At 38.8% G+C, this 17,234-nt stretch overlaps 1 protein-coding gene across 13 annotated transcripts in view; it reads left to right on the top strand.

Moving 5' to 3' along the window:
- The window catches only part of tenm2a (teneurin transmembrane protein 2a), a 429,048-nt gene that overhangs the window by 301,749 nt on the left and 110,065 nt on the right, over positions 1 to 17,234 (top strand). The gene's annotated exons all lie outside the window — the stretch shown is intronic.

The raw sequence follows: 17,234 nt of genomic DNA on the forward strand, positions 1-17,234 counted from the left end.
TGTATCACATGTGTATGTGACATTGTGATTTGTCTTAAAGGGATAGTTCACTCAAAAATGTAAGTTTTGTCGTGAATTACTCGCCCTCAAGTTGTTCCAAACCTGTATATATTTCTTTGTTTGGTTGACATTTCTGGGGCACCATTGACTACCATAGTAGAAATAATTATTGTATAATTTCTTTGTTCCGTTACACAAAAGAAGATATTTTGAAGAATTTGGGAAAATTAACAGTTCTGGGGAACCCTTGACAACCATTTTAGTGGAGGTTAATGCTGCCCCAGAAAGTTCAGTTGGTAACAATGTATAGGCCTACAGGTTAGGAACAACTTGAGGTTGAGTATTTCATGACAGAATGTTTATTTTCGGATGAACTGTCCCTTTAAGGACCCCTGGACGTGAGGTTAATTATGTAATACAATATTTATAGTGTTTCCTTGTTGATTTTTTAAGCGTATAATCAAAATCAGAAAACACCACAGATGTTTGGTATACACTCCCACTGCAACATCCTTTTCGTGTCTCACCTGTTGTTGATGGTATTCACTCAGAAGCGTGACAGAACCACACAGCACGGACCAGTTACCCGCCCGGCACACTACGGACATAGACATACTTGTCAGGAATCACTTGTGGTGTAAGCACAAGCCTATTTGAACTACACCACTCAGACTACAGAACCTGAGCAACTTGGGAAGTAACTATCTCAAAGTTTTGAAAAATAAAAAATGAAAACTAAAACAATGCACCGAGATAGACACTGTAATGTGTTGTATAGTCAGACACTAGGTGCACCAGCCGTCAATCTGGTTGAAGTGGTGCCACCCAGGCACTTACACCGCCACGCCTGGGTATGAGCAGAGACGGTCTGCCATTCTGATGGTGGTGGTTGGGGTTCTTTCCATTGATTTCCCACCCCTCACTGTTCTCCGTGGACTTCTTATGGGATAATTGGCCCACATCTGTTGGAGGTGTGCTCTCGATCATAGCGCATCAAGGGCAGCCAACATCAATCTCTTTAGACATGAAACTAGGTTTAGACATTCCAGCCTTAATCAATCAGAGAGCTGGCCGACACAGACACGCTGTCTGCACCATACACACACAGGCATGCACGGCTGTGTTCTCCCTAGCTAAGCACTGTTGGAAAGCTCCTGGGTATTTTACAGCGATTAAACAGTAAGTAGCCGCAGGTGCACGTCGGCTCTAAAGGGCTGTTGAGCGGGTCTTGCCGTAGCAGAGGGTCCACGGGGGTCAGCCCTGGAGGACAGCATACTGGAGCAGGTCTTACCCGAGTTCCTGTAGAGCGCTGAAGGTGCGCGAGGACTTGTGTGCATGTTGTTTTATAGCTGTGAGTTTGCTAAATGCACTTCAAGAGAAATGAGAAGTGTATAGCAAGTGAGATGTAAGTGGAAAAACTAGGTTTTGTAAGTGTGTGCGCGCGTGCGTGCGTGTGTCTGCATTAGGAATTGTTTCTTTTAAAAAGTTATTAACCTGGCCGACCCTGAGGATGTTCTTTTTAAATGCGCTCTGCCTCTCATTTGTTAGGCTTATGCTGTGTTACATAAAAAGTTGGATGTGGTATATTCCTACCTCATATTGCTTACCAAATATACTGTACAGTGCTTAACAAATTTATTAGACCACATGTCAAAATATATTTTCATTTATTAGGCAAATACAAATAAATAGATGACAAAAAACAATGTGCTTTTGTATCTTTGGCCTTGATGTGTTATGTACTTTGTCTCTGTTGTTATTGACTGTAATTGGGCATCTGATTAAAACAAAGAATAAAGTGCTTTACACTTTTTTCTGCTGTTTTTGTAAAACAGTAAATTCGAAAATTAATGGAAAACAATAATAATTACATTTTATCAAGACTATAGAGCTTACACATACTAGTGTATTAACAATTACAGAAACATAAAAAGTGATTTTGATAATCCATTAGTTTAGGGCAGCTGTGGCACAAACCTGGCATGGGTTATGGTGGTCTAATATATTTGTTAAAGGGATAGTTCACCCAAAAATAAAAATTCTGTCATCATTTGCTCACCCCTGAGTTGTTCGAAATCTGTATAAACTTCTTTGTTTTGAAGAACACAGAGAAAGGTATTTGGAAGAATGCTTGTAACCAAACAGTTCTTGGCCACCATTGACTACCATAGTAGGAAAAATGACAATGGTAGTCAACAGTGCCCCAGAACTGTTTGCTGTCCTACACTCTCGGACAAAAAGGTAGGCTACAATTTTGTACCAAAGAAGGTACAAACCATTGTCACTGGGGCAGTACCTTTTAATGGTACACATTTGTACCTTAATATAGAGAAACAAATTTGTACCATTCCAGTTTGTACCTTTAAGGACATGATTTGTACCATGTGTAACCAAAATGTACATTTTGTATTTTAAACCTTGTTGGTACAGTATTGTACCTCCAACAAAGGTACAAATATTGGCCTTGAAGGTACCTCCCCAGTGACAAGCACTTTTGTACCTTAACTATGGCAAATGTGTTCCTTTAAGCACTATTACAGGTCATTTATCATTTGAATAACACACATTAAACAATTAAACTGAGAAGGCATCATTTTAATATAAATTAATGTAAATACATTCCATCAAATTCATAGGTGTTTGAACCAACACTGTTCTTTGGCGTACAGTAGAATCTACTTTAATAAAATGTAAAAAAATCACTTTTTTAATCACTGTTAAATCATTTTTCTTTTAGATACAAACCATTTTACTAAAACGTATATATAATGTAAAATACAATTTCCCCTAAACAATATAATACTTGTCATTTTACTTTTATACTTTTATTATACTTTTTTATATCGCTTTTCATGCAATACCAGTCATTAAAGGTATGGTTCAGGCAAACATTTAAATTGTGTCATCATTCCCTCACACTCAAGTTGATCCAAACCTGTATACATTTATTTGTTCTGCTGTACTCAAGGGAAGATATTTGGAAGAATGTTGGTACCCAAACAGGTCTCGACCACCATAGTAGAAAAAAATACTATCACTGTGAATGCTGGGCGAGATCTGTTTGGTTACTAACATTCTTCCAAATACCTTCCTTTGAGTACAGCAGAACAAAGAAATGTATACAGGTTTGGATCAACTTGAGGTTGAGTGAATGATGACACAATTGTCATTTTTGCCTGTACTATACCATTAACATATTACAATTTTAACATTAACATTTTAAAGCATAAATTATTCCTAATACAAACGAATGTGATGTATAACGCAAAAACATCCAAAACCATTGTAACAATTCTACAAAAACCTGTTAAGTGACTACACGTATCTGGCTTCTACATACAAAACATCATCAACCATATAAAGGTCAAGTGCCTGGTAGTCCAGTTCATCTGCTGGCATCTTACAAAAACCAGTCCTTGTCATATGAAACATGAAATGCATGAAAATGAGAATCAAACAAATGTGGAAGCAACAGTTTTCCACACAGTATCAACAATGTGTCTATGTTGAAAACACTGAAAAAAACGATTCTTGAGGGTTAGTAAATATTACCCATGCAAATCAGTTAAAATGTACTTACATATATTAGGTAGCAAAGTAAACTATATGCAAACTTACTGAATCTACTCAATAAAATTGAGTATACAGGCTTTATATGGCTTTCACATATATATTGTATATATAGCTTAGCTTACACACAAAGCTAACGTACTTCCTAGACCAACACCGCCTGCTTGAGATCTGTCAGGGCTTTTCATGTCAAACTAAAGCACCTTTAACAAAAGACTTTGTCATATAACTCCCACACACACAATCTTCCCACAATTTAGACAAACTCTGGCCTTTCCTCTTCCTCATATTCCCAACATCATACTATCATTCATATTACGCCCCGCTACTAACACCACACTGGGCGAAATCATTGATCTCTGCCCCCCTTGCTGTTTTCCCTGTCCTCTGTAATTCTTCAAGTTCATTTCATTATCATATCATCTTTTTGGCAGTCTTCTGCCTTCCTGTTGTCTTTGGCTCTCACTGGTTGTCTGTACGCCCATGGGGCTTTACTTTTCTCACACTGATTGTAGCGCGCGCACGTGCGTGTCCTCTAAAACTGACAAACAATTTCAAGAAACCCATCCTGCTTTGTTTGAAGGAGGAGGAAATGGCTGGGTTTGCTTGTTTTATTCTATTCTGGTTTCCCGTGTTTTTTGTGTCACCCATGAGCAGGGGAGATTATTTGTTTGCTGTTGAGAGTGTTATTTTAAATCATACACAATTTGATTAGAATTCAGGACATAGTGGGAAAAAATGGGTTAGGTGTCATTGTTTGGGTCTTTGATGGTGTCAGACTGAATAATTGATGGAGAGGTTCAGAGAGAAAGAGAGAGACTGATGTGATCTAACAGGTGCTGGTTTCTTGAACCGCTGTCTTGAGAAAAGGCTTGTCTTTATCCCAGATATTTTGTGTTGTTGGATATGCATATACCCACAGGAATTCTAATATTTAAATCTTCCACAACCTAGTGCGCTGCCTACAGAGACAGCATTTTTAGAGCCATCCTTGAGGTGAGAGCAATTTGAATATATTTATTTTTCATTCGTAATTTTAGACGGTTTCATTGGACACACAAGCCTGGCCCGAAGTTAACTTCCAGTCTGTTTCTTGATCGGTCTGGTTGGTGGCTAATTATACATATTTTATTTATATTAATATTAATTTATATTTTATTGTATAACAATTGCATAAAATAAACAATTTGTTGAATTTTATTGTATATTCATTGTATTAAATAAACAATTTGTTGAATGGGTTGTATAACGTTTTTGCATTACTAAACCAAAATAAGACATACTTTTAACTTGCTAGCTAATGTAATTTACTTATTTCTTTTGCTTGTTTTTAGAAATAATCTAGAGGGACGTTTGTTGATGTTGTTGCTTTGAAATCGTCTATGATTAAATACTAAAAAAGCGCAACTACAAAATACTTCAGTGTAAATAAAAAAATAGAAATATACAGTATGTATGTCTTCATGTGGAATGCTATTTCAGTGTCGCATTGAGTTGTTGCCAATGTAGAGCGTTTCAAATTGATCTCACGAGGTTACACATGACAGTTAGCATGCTGCCTTAAAAGACAGCTACCTTGAAGGCAACAAAGCAACTTACTACTCAGTCAATGTTTCAGTGTTTTACAGTATATTAGAGTAATTGAAATGTGAAGGCAGTGGCTCTGTTCCAAAACTGAAATGGCATCCTTCGGGAGTGTTCATCTGTATGACATCAAATGTGTGTCATTTAATTGAGGTCTGTAAACAAAGACGGAGCTTTTCTTTATTGCAGTAATCTGAAGGGAGGCACTCCGTTTTACTCATCCTGACTTTGACGGAGTGGAAGTTATTTTCGTTCTCCTCAACGCTCCCTCTACTCCTGTCAACTTTCTTTTTTCCTTCAGAATGTGGGTTTTTAGGATGTGGTGGGATTTAGAGAGGGGACCGTGAGAATGTGACGGACACTGGCGTCGTGATTGGATCTGGCATCTCCCTAAAACGCACGACAGGCACGGTCCCTCCGGCTCCTGTGAGACGTGTGCACTTGATTTCGTGAGAGGAGGACTTTCCATAGCAACATCCGGCCTATAAAAATGCAATTGGTCCGATCCCATCTGAAAGTCTTTCTAATGTTCTAATTAGTCTTTCTAAGACTAATTCATCTTAAAGGAAATGACCTCATCTCAATATTGATTGGCTAATGATACCAGGAGTCAGCGGCAGCTTGTAGCATATTGGACACACTACACACTTTTTTTATTTGCTTATTTTTTAAAATAATGACACATAACCATGGAGAACCTCAGGCAGGTGTAGTCAATCCTTGGCATCCCTACCACCCTAATAAGCCGTGCCAGCTTCCGCTCATTACCATCCTCTACAGGATCATGGCTGGCGTCTCTATGAGAACGGGATGAGGATGCTGTCCTCAAACACATGTGGATGGTGAACACAATGACCTCGTATGCCTGATTACAGAATGCGACTACGGTGCCGCTCGCGATTTCTTCCGAGCATCATTGTTGTCTCCATCTCTTCTCTCTCTATATAATGATGTGGCATAGCTGTGGCTGGGGGTTTTAATTAAAGTGCCATCGCTGGTGAGGGCAAATCACGTCTCATCTCATCAGCACTGCAGTCTTGCACTTCTCAATGTCACCCGGCTCACGCTCGCTGACACCATCACTGTTTATGTATGTGTGCTTAAGTTGAGTTAGTTAACTGAAACATGGCTGTTGAATTACGCCTTACTGATTTGACATGGGGTTATATTGCGTGTGGCCATGAAGTGAAAACAGTGAAACATTACCTTTTAGGTTTATTTAATTTGAAATACATAATATTGTGGTTCGAAAACACTTTAAAGTAGCTTTTGTGTAAAAAAATCATAACCATAACATTAGTTAATGTACATTTAAATAAACACGCATACAGATGGACATCAAAATGAAAGGAAATATATAACGATTTAAATAAATCAATAAATCAAATAAATCAGTAATTGATAAATAACTAATTATATAAATCAACAAATAAAATAACTAATTAGTAAGATATAATTCAATAAATAAATAATAAATAACTATTAAGTCAACAAATAAATAAATAACTAGTAAATAAATAATTAAATCAATCAATAAATAATAATGAAATCAATGTAAATATTTTGTCTAACAGTATTATATCACTTATTAGTCGATGTTTCTTTCACTAAAAACCATCTTAATAAAATGTTTATGCTCATTTTTCTCCCTCAACATGCTGTGTTTGCCATTTTATGCCATTTTATATATTTGTCTCCACAAAGTGCATTATCAGCTACCGCTGCTGCAGACATCAGAAATGGTCTAATTTCATTTAATTCACAATTTTTTTTGCGCACCGGCACTGAAACTAATAAAGTTGGCCGAAGGCTGAAAGAAACTATAAGCGAAGAGGATGTTTGCTCTTCATGACAAGGCAAGCTGTGTGAATCTAGCAATGGAAAAATGCACAAAAACCGCATGAGTGCTGATGCTGCATGGCATACTGTAAGTCATTAACTGTACATAAGATAAAGAATGACCCGCCTCCTAGTCGAGTACTCTAGATGACTAGTAAAAATGAGTACTTGTGCAAACTGCAGTAATCAATGTTATTAATGAAAGTTATTATACCGTATAGCCCGGCTAATTAACGATTCGTCTGCATCTTACGTTCGATTCCCGTATTAACAGCTCAGCGTGTTTTTAAATTCTCTTCCTTCCCCTCATTTCCTCAGCCTGCATAATCACTCGTATATTCCAAACAGAATCTATAAAGGTAGACTCATTCTCGCACGAGAGCCGCTCTAACCCAAACAAAGCTGAAAGTGGCGGGCCTCGCCGAAGAACTAAACAGATGATGGATGGGACAAGCTGTGAAAGCAATGGGCTCTCGTGTGTCTCTGGCGGTTTGTAATTGCAGGAGAAAAAGGATGCTCAGCAGCCCATAGTATCGCCCTAATGGGATTATTCCCCAGCCATCCTCGACGAGAGGGAGAGAGAAGCTGTAATCCAATTCTCTTACTGTATGTCATTGAAAATCAGCCGCTGGATTGCATACGTATACATACATTGCATCACGTGTTGGAATTGTTTTCTCTCCGCTATGTACACATTCTATTTCTGCTGCCTGTTTCTGCATCATTGCATGCCTTTACATTTCAGTGTCGTGCATGTTTGTGTGTGTCTACAGGTGTTTTTTACAGGTGTCTCATGCGCTGTTCTATTACTATTTTTCCGTTATTTCAAATATGTATCAATAATTGCAATAAAGACTTTAAAATATCTTCAATAAGTATGAATAATAAGACCAGTTTAGTTTTGCTAATCAATCTGCATTTTCATTGGTCCATTTCGTTGACCATTCTCAGTTGATCATGGTTTGATTCAATCCACAATTGACTCGTGTTTAATTTAGACCGCTTCTCAACTAATCTCTTTGATTTATTCATTAAATACAATCGCTTCAACCAAGTGATTCATTTTCAAAATGTTCACATTGCATGTACAATTCACAAGCTCACAATTCAAGCTTTTCTGTGACACTGGAGATTCGGCAACAACGCAGTGTGCATAAAACACCTGTGCATGCACATGTTTGTTTATGCACATGTTTGCGTGCGATTATTGTATTTAATAACAATAGATCTATTGTATGAGTTGAACTTCATACATGAACAGTCGTAATACAATAACTGCGCTCAGCAGTTTGTTCTTCAGCGAGAACCTCCCTGAGGAGCGTAGAGCATTATGAATCTTCATTTGAATTCATATCAGCTATTCTGACCATCATGCGGCAAATATATTAAATATATTTGAATACACGCACGGCTTGAATGCACACACCATGGATCAGAGATTTGTGTGCGCTTAGAGGTGTCAGTGGTTAAGATACGACTGCCTCATCATTCCAGACACTAAATCCCGTTAAGTGTGTCTGACAAAGAGCAAAATCTTTCCATTTTTTATTCTGGCTTTTCTTTTTCTGAATATCAGTCTCTCTCACCCCTCTCTGTTAACAATGACAATGCGGACTGCGCTTAAGCTATAAATCTCCTTTGCGCTGATAGAAAATGAATGCGGAGACTCTTAAAATTCAGTTAGAATGATGCTGACACGCTTCTGGCTGCAGGTAATGCTGTATCATTGTCATTAAATCTGGTTTTATCTGTGCTGTAGGGCCAGAAATGAAGGCATTTATTGGAAGTTACTTGATTGCAGTCTTCAATCTCTTTTGTTTTTAATTTTCTCTCTTGCGAGAAAAAGAAAGCGAGGGAGAGAGACGCTGTGTCTTTGGAATGCTTTCCTGTTGCAGCATCCAGATGGGTATAGCTGTGAGCGAGGGAGAGAGACAGACAGGACGAGATACAAACGGGGACAGAAAAGGTCTTCCACAGCCAAATGAAACCTAATGAAGAGCGACAGCTTCTTTATAGACTCGCAGCACAGACACAATGAGCATGAGAACGTTTAGAGCAGCATCCTCCATTACATTACCCAGCAGCCATCGCTGCAGGTGCAGGACCAACTGAAGAGAGCCAAACTATCTGGATCTTGTCTTTCAATTCATTGTCAGCTTTTTGTCTAATCTCACTGACAGAATAATAATTGTCGTAGTGAGGTTTCTTCTTCATGGAAGTGTGCCGCAGACAGCAGCGTTGGGAAAATGCTCATCAAAGATTAAAACGCGCGCATCGAATGGATGTCTCGGCAAGTTCACTTGCTGATGTTTCTATTTGGTGTGAGTTTTAATCTATGATAAGCATTTCTCAGTTCCAGAACGTCTCTAAAAGTCTGTGATGTGTTTATGATTTGTAAGATTTGAAGAAGAGTTTGTATGCAGCAATGCATCTGATCATGAAAAGATGAATGGTGCATGTGCATGACATATTTCTGGCGCAGCTTTCTGCATGTAATTGATTATATCTGTGCATATTGGCAAAGATCAATTATATTGCGGTATCGTTGACTTCTGCTACGGTATTTCAGAGGAACCGTGACCTGAAACATGGAGGATCACATGACCTCCAATGTGTAATCCTCTATTAGTAATCGCTGCATCACGTCCCCGCTCATTTGCACAAAGTAAAACATTTTCCCGTCTTTGTTAACTCTAGACACACCCACATCGCACCCAAAGGCCGGAAATTGCCGGAAATTGCCAGCTTTAAAGGAATGACTTCCAGTCGCTTTGATGCTTTCAATGCAAACTGGGCTTTACTGGAAGACCCATCGAGTTCAGCACAAAACCCGCCGCATTTCCATCGCTGCTGAGATACACACTAATCCAGAGAGCTTTGTGTTTTCTAAGACGCGGGGGGTTATAGTTCATTAAGCCGTATGGGTCCTGAGAGAGACTCTGGCCCTCTCTCTGCAAAAGACGCCCAGGCTATTAACGCACCAGAGGACAGGATGAGTTCTCCTCCATTAGCTTAGCATGGCTAATGACTCCCATTCATCCACTGTTTATGTAAAATGGAGCTCTTTTAGAGGCGGCATGCGCCATCAAAACAGCTGGCGAGATATTAAGCGTGGAGCTGTGGAGTCAGAACATGGATGAATGTGAGTCTGGGCGAGTCACGGTTGGGAAATCGTTCACAATGAGTGTGGCTGCGGTTCGCGGCGGGAGACCGCGGCACAGAAACGCTGCCTTCGATCTCAGCAGAAAGGCAGCGAGTCAGTAAGCACAAAATATCCCTCAACCCACGTAAAAAAAGCGAAACGAGAACCTCAGCAAGAAGAGTGGGGAGAGAGAGAGGATGAAAATGTTGAAGAGAGGAAAACGGATAGATTAGCTCAGCTGTACGTTGTGGAAATCGCTTTCTGTGCTGCGAGGGACAAAGCAGGAGGATGTCTGTCCTCAGACTGCAAACTTTCCCAACGGCACTCAAATACACAATGAATTGGTATTATTTCATTTGATTGTGGACTGTGGTTTTCATAACATTCAATTATAAAGTAAACTGAAATACTTTGTAGTAAAAATAGTAAATTGAATAAAATTAGACATCTCAAACTAACTCAGCTGATTCTCTGGAAATAGCTTACATTTGCGTGCTGTTGTATATCAGCAAACAAATAACCACAAGTATGGTTTTGGTTTACAGTGCAAGAAAGAAAAGACACAACAACATTTACAAAACATGACATCAACATTCACACTGAAATGCACAACAACACAAAAACTCAACATTACATCAACATTCACACTGAAACACAACAACAACAACATGTCATCATTCACACTGAAACACAACAACAACACGATAACATTCCCACAAAAAACAACAACACAACATTACATGAACATTCACACTGAAACACAACAACAACAACACAACAACATGTCATCATTCACACTGAAACACAACAACAACAACATCTCATCATTCACACTGAAACACAACAACAACATGTCATCATTCACACTGAAACACAACAACAACATGTCATCATTCACACTGAAACACAACAACAACACGATAACATTCCCACAAAAAACAACAACACAACATTACATCAACATTCACACTGAAACACACAACATTACAGTACATCAACATTGACATTCACACTGAAACACACAACATTACAGTACATCAACATTGACATTCACACTGAAACACAACAACACAACATCACATCAACATTCACACTGAAACACACAACATTACATCACATCAACCTTCACACTAAAACACACAACAAGACAACAGATAACACAGCATGGAGATCTTCACTTTTAAGCACAAGCTCCCTCAGCAACATCTTTTCAATCTCAACATAACAGAACATTAAACACCAACAACTCGTTTTACTCAAATGCACAGAAAATAACTCTTACAGTAGTTTTAACAATGACTCTCCACATTCAGTGCCGTGCAAAGCATGCTGGGAACAAGACATCCAGAATGAAAGAGCAGAAATTATGTTTCTCAACACAAACGTTGGTGATTGCAGACAATGAAAAATTAAGTTGTCAAAAAATGTAATAATCATGCTGTATTAACTCGTTTGAATTACGTAAATTAAGCAAAGCAGCATTCCTGGATTCCGATATGCAATACAACTCTGAGAATGGATTCTGTTTTTGTGTGTGTTAAGAGAGTGTTTGAGTGTTAGGTTGCGTGCTAATTATGTGACCTTTCTTACGTGTCTTTTTGTACGGTGAGGAAAAGAGAGGGAGAAGTGCTGAAATAAGAGTATGTGTGCGTGTGTGTACATGTACACGGTTTTCACAGTGTGCGCCTCAGAGTGAGAGGGAGATGATATAGTGCTGATCAGGTTCCTACGGTGGCGCCTGCACCTCGCAAGGATAGGAAACAGTACAGAGGACAGATACACGCGGAGGGGAAACAAGAAAGGAAAGCAGATGGAGGAGAGGACAGATGGGATGAAAGAGAAAAGGAAATGAAGGAAAAGACTGAGAGGACCTGATGAGAGGTGGAGATGTGATGAAGAATGAGGGTTAGGTGCAGTTTGTGCTCCTGCAAACAAAATGCACAGCCGTGTTTTAGACTAAGATGTGACATTCAATTAAAAGAACAGATGTTCTTCGTTTTCACATCTTTTCCTTTTTTAAGATTAGTTTTGTGCATTTTTTGACAAGGAATAAGTTATAAGAGAGGAAGAAATGAAAAGGGTTAGGAGATGACGCAAGCCAGATTTGAACCTGCACCTTCCACCTGAGCAGCACAACCCAACATATTCCATTATTTTTTACAATTTAAGAACTCAGATGTGACAGTGGTTTAATGAGAATAGACATTATTCCAGACGCTTCACTTTAAATTACATTTTGTGAAGTCTGAATAGCAGTGTGTTTACCCTGAATGTTTCTATAGTGAACTATACTCGGGTTGTGGAGTTTTAGGTCAGTTCGGTACAGGACTCCACTTCTGGACTCGCCAAAATCTCCCTATGTGTCCCATTGTTTACTTTATTAATCAGTGTTTTAATTTGTTGTGAAGCCCTGCGAGGTTAATTAACGTCAGTGTCGGCATGGTTCCTCGCAGCGTGTCCACGGAGAGCAGAGCTCGATGCAGAACCGTCAGCTGGAGACGTGAGTGTCTGACATATATAAAGAGTGCGTTCATGTGTGTCTGTCTGTACATTGTAAATAACATTTGTCTGTTCTGCTCTGATTGTCTCCCACATCAGTCATTCTTTTACAACGGAGGTATTATCATCAACAGAAACTCAGACGAAAATGAAAAAAGTAATATAGACGTAAAAACTGAGAAATCTCAATCTGCATTTCAAGCCAACAAAACGAACTAAAATAAAATTGTAGGTTGATGGGCTAGTTTATTTTGTTGTATACTCTATATTACATAAAATATTAGTTCGAAAAATAAAAATTCCTTGCAATGTGTATATACCTGTATATAATTGCAAAACTTTGTCCTTTTGTGCCACCAAGTTACAAGACATGAGAAATGTTAAATTATTAAAATGATTTAAATCAAGTTAACATTTAAATGCTTTGTTATCAAGTGAAAATGAACAAAAACACATTTTAAATACTAAAACTTTAATAACCATTCACCTAGACTGGTAAAGTGATCAAACTGTGGTATTATCATTAACAGAAACTCTTACGAAAATGTAAAAGTTTTTTGTAAACAAAATAAAACTTTAAAACGGAAAAATCTCCACCTGCATTTCAAGCCTACAAAAATAACTAAAATAAAATTTAGGTTAATGGGTTAGTTTATTTTGTTGTATACTGTATATTACACAAAATATTAATAAATAAATATATATATGTATATATTTGCAATGTATATAGATCATTGCAAAACTTTTTTTCCTTTTGTGCCGCCCAGTTATAATACCAGCAAGACCTGAGAAATGTTAAATCATTCAAATGAATTAAATCATAGAAGTTAACATTCAAAAACTAGCAGTTATCAAGTGAAAACTAACTGATTTAAAAGAGTAAAACTTTAATAACCCTTCACCAACTCTGATAAAGTGATCAAACTGATGAAAAGGAGCGTTGTTTGTGTATGTGGAAGACCGGTCTGCAGGCTTACCGTTCTGCTTCGCAGATGAGTTTGTGATGTCTGCTGTAGTCCGCTTCCAAACGGCCTGATTAAAGACACAGCCGATGGGATGGAGCCCTACTGTTGCTGCAATGAAAGAGACAGATGTGTGTTTTATGAACATTGTATAATGAAATGCAAAACTTAAACAATCCTTTTCTTGACTGATTTGCTGCATTAAGTATGTAAATGTAAAAAAGGAAGTCATTTGCTCATCACAATGTCCAAAACAATTTTCTGCTTGGCTCCCCTCTGCGAGTGCACGGGGCTGGGTGCTAACTGATCGTGATTGCATTCTGCACGAATCTCTGCAGAGAGAAAGACAGTCAGAGAGCGAGAGACAGCAGCACTGACACATGGGAAAACATCCACCTCTCTCTTTCCCTTGTCCATTCTGCTCATAATGCTATCAGTATTGACTCTTATTAGGAGCAGTATTAGAGCGTTACAAGGACTAATGTTGATGGAAAAGAGGGAGAGACGGGTGGAGAAATGTGAAATGGTTCCATATAACAGAGCATGACAGAGGAACGGCAGATGCAGATTGAAGGAGAGATAAAAAGAGCAATACAGAGAGGAGAGAGAGAATGAGGTGGAATAGAAAATGAAGTGTGAGTTATATAATTCTGCACAGGTGTCTAGCACCTTTTATCAAGTATAGTTGTGAAAATACAAGTTGTGATCGGATAATAACTCAAAAGGTAGAATAATTATGTTTGAGATCTCTTAATATTCCAATCATATCTCTTAAAACATCAATGAGATTAAAGGGAAACTTGCTCGTTTCTCCCTTAGAAAAAGACCCAGAACCCCCACAAAGGTCTGCATTAGAGTTTTAAAGGAGTAGTTAACCTTCAAAAATTCTGTCATCATTTACACGCCCTCTTGTCATTTCAAACCTGTATGACTTTCTTTCTTCTGCAGAACACAAAAGAAGATATTTGGAAAGATATTCTTCAAAATATCTTCTTTTGTGTTCTGCTGAGGAAAGAAAGTCTCTCAACAATTTCACAAACTGAGCTCAGATTTGCCAAGTTTCCAATCAAACGTCAATACTATTGATTATATGAATATCATTTCTCATCATTTCTCCTCACATGTACACAAATTCAGATTATTTTACCCATACTGTTTTGTCCTCAGAATGTACAATGTTTCAGGGAACAGTTCTCATGAAAATGATTTTTTCATCATTTATGCATGTTGTATGGACTACATGTTGATGTGGAGCAGGACTTTGGATTGTTGACAGCAACAGCTGGTTAGTAAAAACTCAGGAAACATGGAAGAGACGTGCTTTATCTATTGATTCATTCATGTTTCTCACATCACAGCTGGTTAGGACACGATGAAATATCGTACAGACCTTGATTACCTCACAACCTGTTTGTGTGTCGCTTTTGTTGACATCCGAGTTGTTCGTGAAGGTTTTCGATTGAGTCGCTCAATTCAGAGGTGAGCTCAATTTCAACTTCATTTGGATTTGCTATTGTGTCAGATTGTAATTAGTATCTGTGGATTCCAGCATCCTCTTCACCCCCTCCACTGACTCACGCGTGTGTTTGTCTATCAACACTGGACTTTGATTTTGTTTAAGGTGCTGCCCCTTTCCTCTGTTTAACAGATGTTAAGATGGAGATTTCCATCCTGTGAATTGGTCCAGGGTGGATGAAAGTCCATTAACTGCTGAAAACGCATCCCAGTGATGTACTGACCGCTGTCTGTCACTCCCAATTAAATCTGACGCCAACTAGAGAATCCCAGTTGTGCTCTCTGCCGATGGGAATCTGGAGATTATTCTATTCATAGCTTTGTTAAATGTCCCAAAACGCCTCCGATGTCTTTCATCTCTTTCTTTGTCCAACCGTCTTCCTGTCTTCTCAGATATCTTTGTATTCTTATCTTTCTCTTTTCTATGGTGAAGCTGGATATGTTTTCCCAGCTAAGAAAGGCTGGGTTGATCTAAACCGGCTTTGCTTTATAGCAGTTTTAAGTGTGTCATTTTTTTAATAAGCAGCTTTAAGGCGATTGGCATATTGGTGTCCTGAATACAGCTGAGCCTTAGTGGAGGACTATTCAAAGAAGAATCCATTTGTCACAGAATTAGTGCTAATTAGCAGAGTTTGGGCATGCTGTATCATAATTGGACACATTTTGATATGTTTCCTCCAGCTGGGTGTTGGAATTTTGGCACGGGGTGCGGAAGATGCGAGCAGAGGGGGCCGAGGTGGGTAAAGGGGGCGGTGAAGAGTACCATATAAGTCCCTTTGTTGATTTAACTGGAAGCAACTTTTGGCTCACAGCATCCGCTGGGAAGGTTACACGTTCTTTTATATAGAGCTATATGAGATGCACATAGAAAAATCTAGCAGGGATGCAAAGACATGGTGCATAAAATGCCCGTTCTGCACAACCTAATGAAGGTAGAGGCATCCCACTGGTTTTATACCGCCAGTATCACTCGAGGGAATGCCAATTAAGTGCCCCCTCTTCTTTTGGTACACACACGCATGCCCAAATCGCGCACAATGAAGGATGCAGAGACACGGGCGTATGGGGTGAGATGTTCGGCAAGCCCTGGAAGGATGTCAAGATCCTGTCATTATGGAAGCTTCAGCATGGAGAGGATGAGAAAGCTCTCTTTCTCCTCAGCTCCTCCCTTTCTTCGTCTATAGCGTGTGGATTATTTTGAACAGCAACTGCATCTCCGGGTGGCATCACCTGCCTTGCAGTTAGTGTGGGGAAGAATGTTTGACTAAATGACATTAAAATCTGGTGCAGACAGCTTTCCTGTGGCTCGCGGTTAGAGCATGGCACTAGCAATGCCAAGGTCATGGGTTCAATCTGAGGGGATTGCACATAGTCAGAAACAAATGTATAATACAATGCAATGTAAGTCGCTTTGGATAAAAGCGTCTGCCAAATGCATAAATGTAAGTGTAAATGACCATGAACAAGAAACCGTGATTTTATGGCTTACAGAATGTACTGTTTAGGGACAGACAAGCACGAAAAATGGATTTGCTAAATCACCTCAAACACAGAAATACCTAAAAAAATCTCAGAATGCCTTGGAAATATTCGCTGACTTGGCAAATTCACTCGTTAGTTATTTCTCAAATGTGCTTTTTTAAGGCACACTGGTGTGCTTTTTTTTAAGTTACATTGCCAGAAAATTTTGTCAGTTCTGGTTATGTCAACCTGCAACTTAGTAAGCGATGTGCATCAGATGGTCAATAAATAAACCATGCACAAGTTTGGGTGGTGTTATCTGAGGCCGAATAAATCTGACAACGTTTTAACCAAGAAATTTGTTGAGGCAAAGAGACAAATATACAGAGTTCTCTCCCTTCGCTTGCCCACCCCCTCACACTTAGCACTTAGTTAATGTATGGGGTCCATACCTTGTGAGTACTGAAGCACAGGTCTCTTAAGTGCTTTAATCGCTGTACTGTATCTTCTACATCAGGTCACAACCGGGTGTGAATGTGAAGCTGGTCTTCAGTTTTCTTCCTCACAGGGAGAGATAGAGACATGCAGATATGAGATGTTGATACGATACATAAAAAAGAAATGGCAAAAAAAAAGAGGATCTCTGAAAACCTTGAGCTGGA

The sequence above is a fragment of the Triplophysa rosa genome, linkage group LG13 (assembly GCF_024868665.1).
Source record: "Triplophysa rosa linkage group LG13, Trosa_1v2, whole genome shotgun sequence".
In the NCBI taxonomy this organism is placed as follows: Eukaryota; Metazoa; Chordata; class Actinopteri; order Cypriniformes; family Nemacheilidae; genus Triplophysa; species Triplophysa rosa.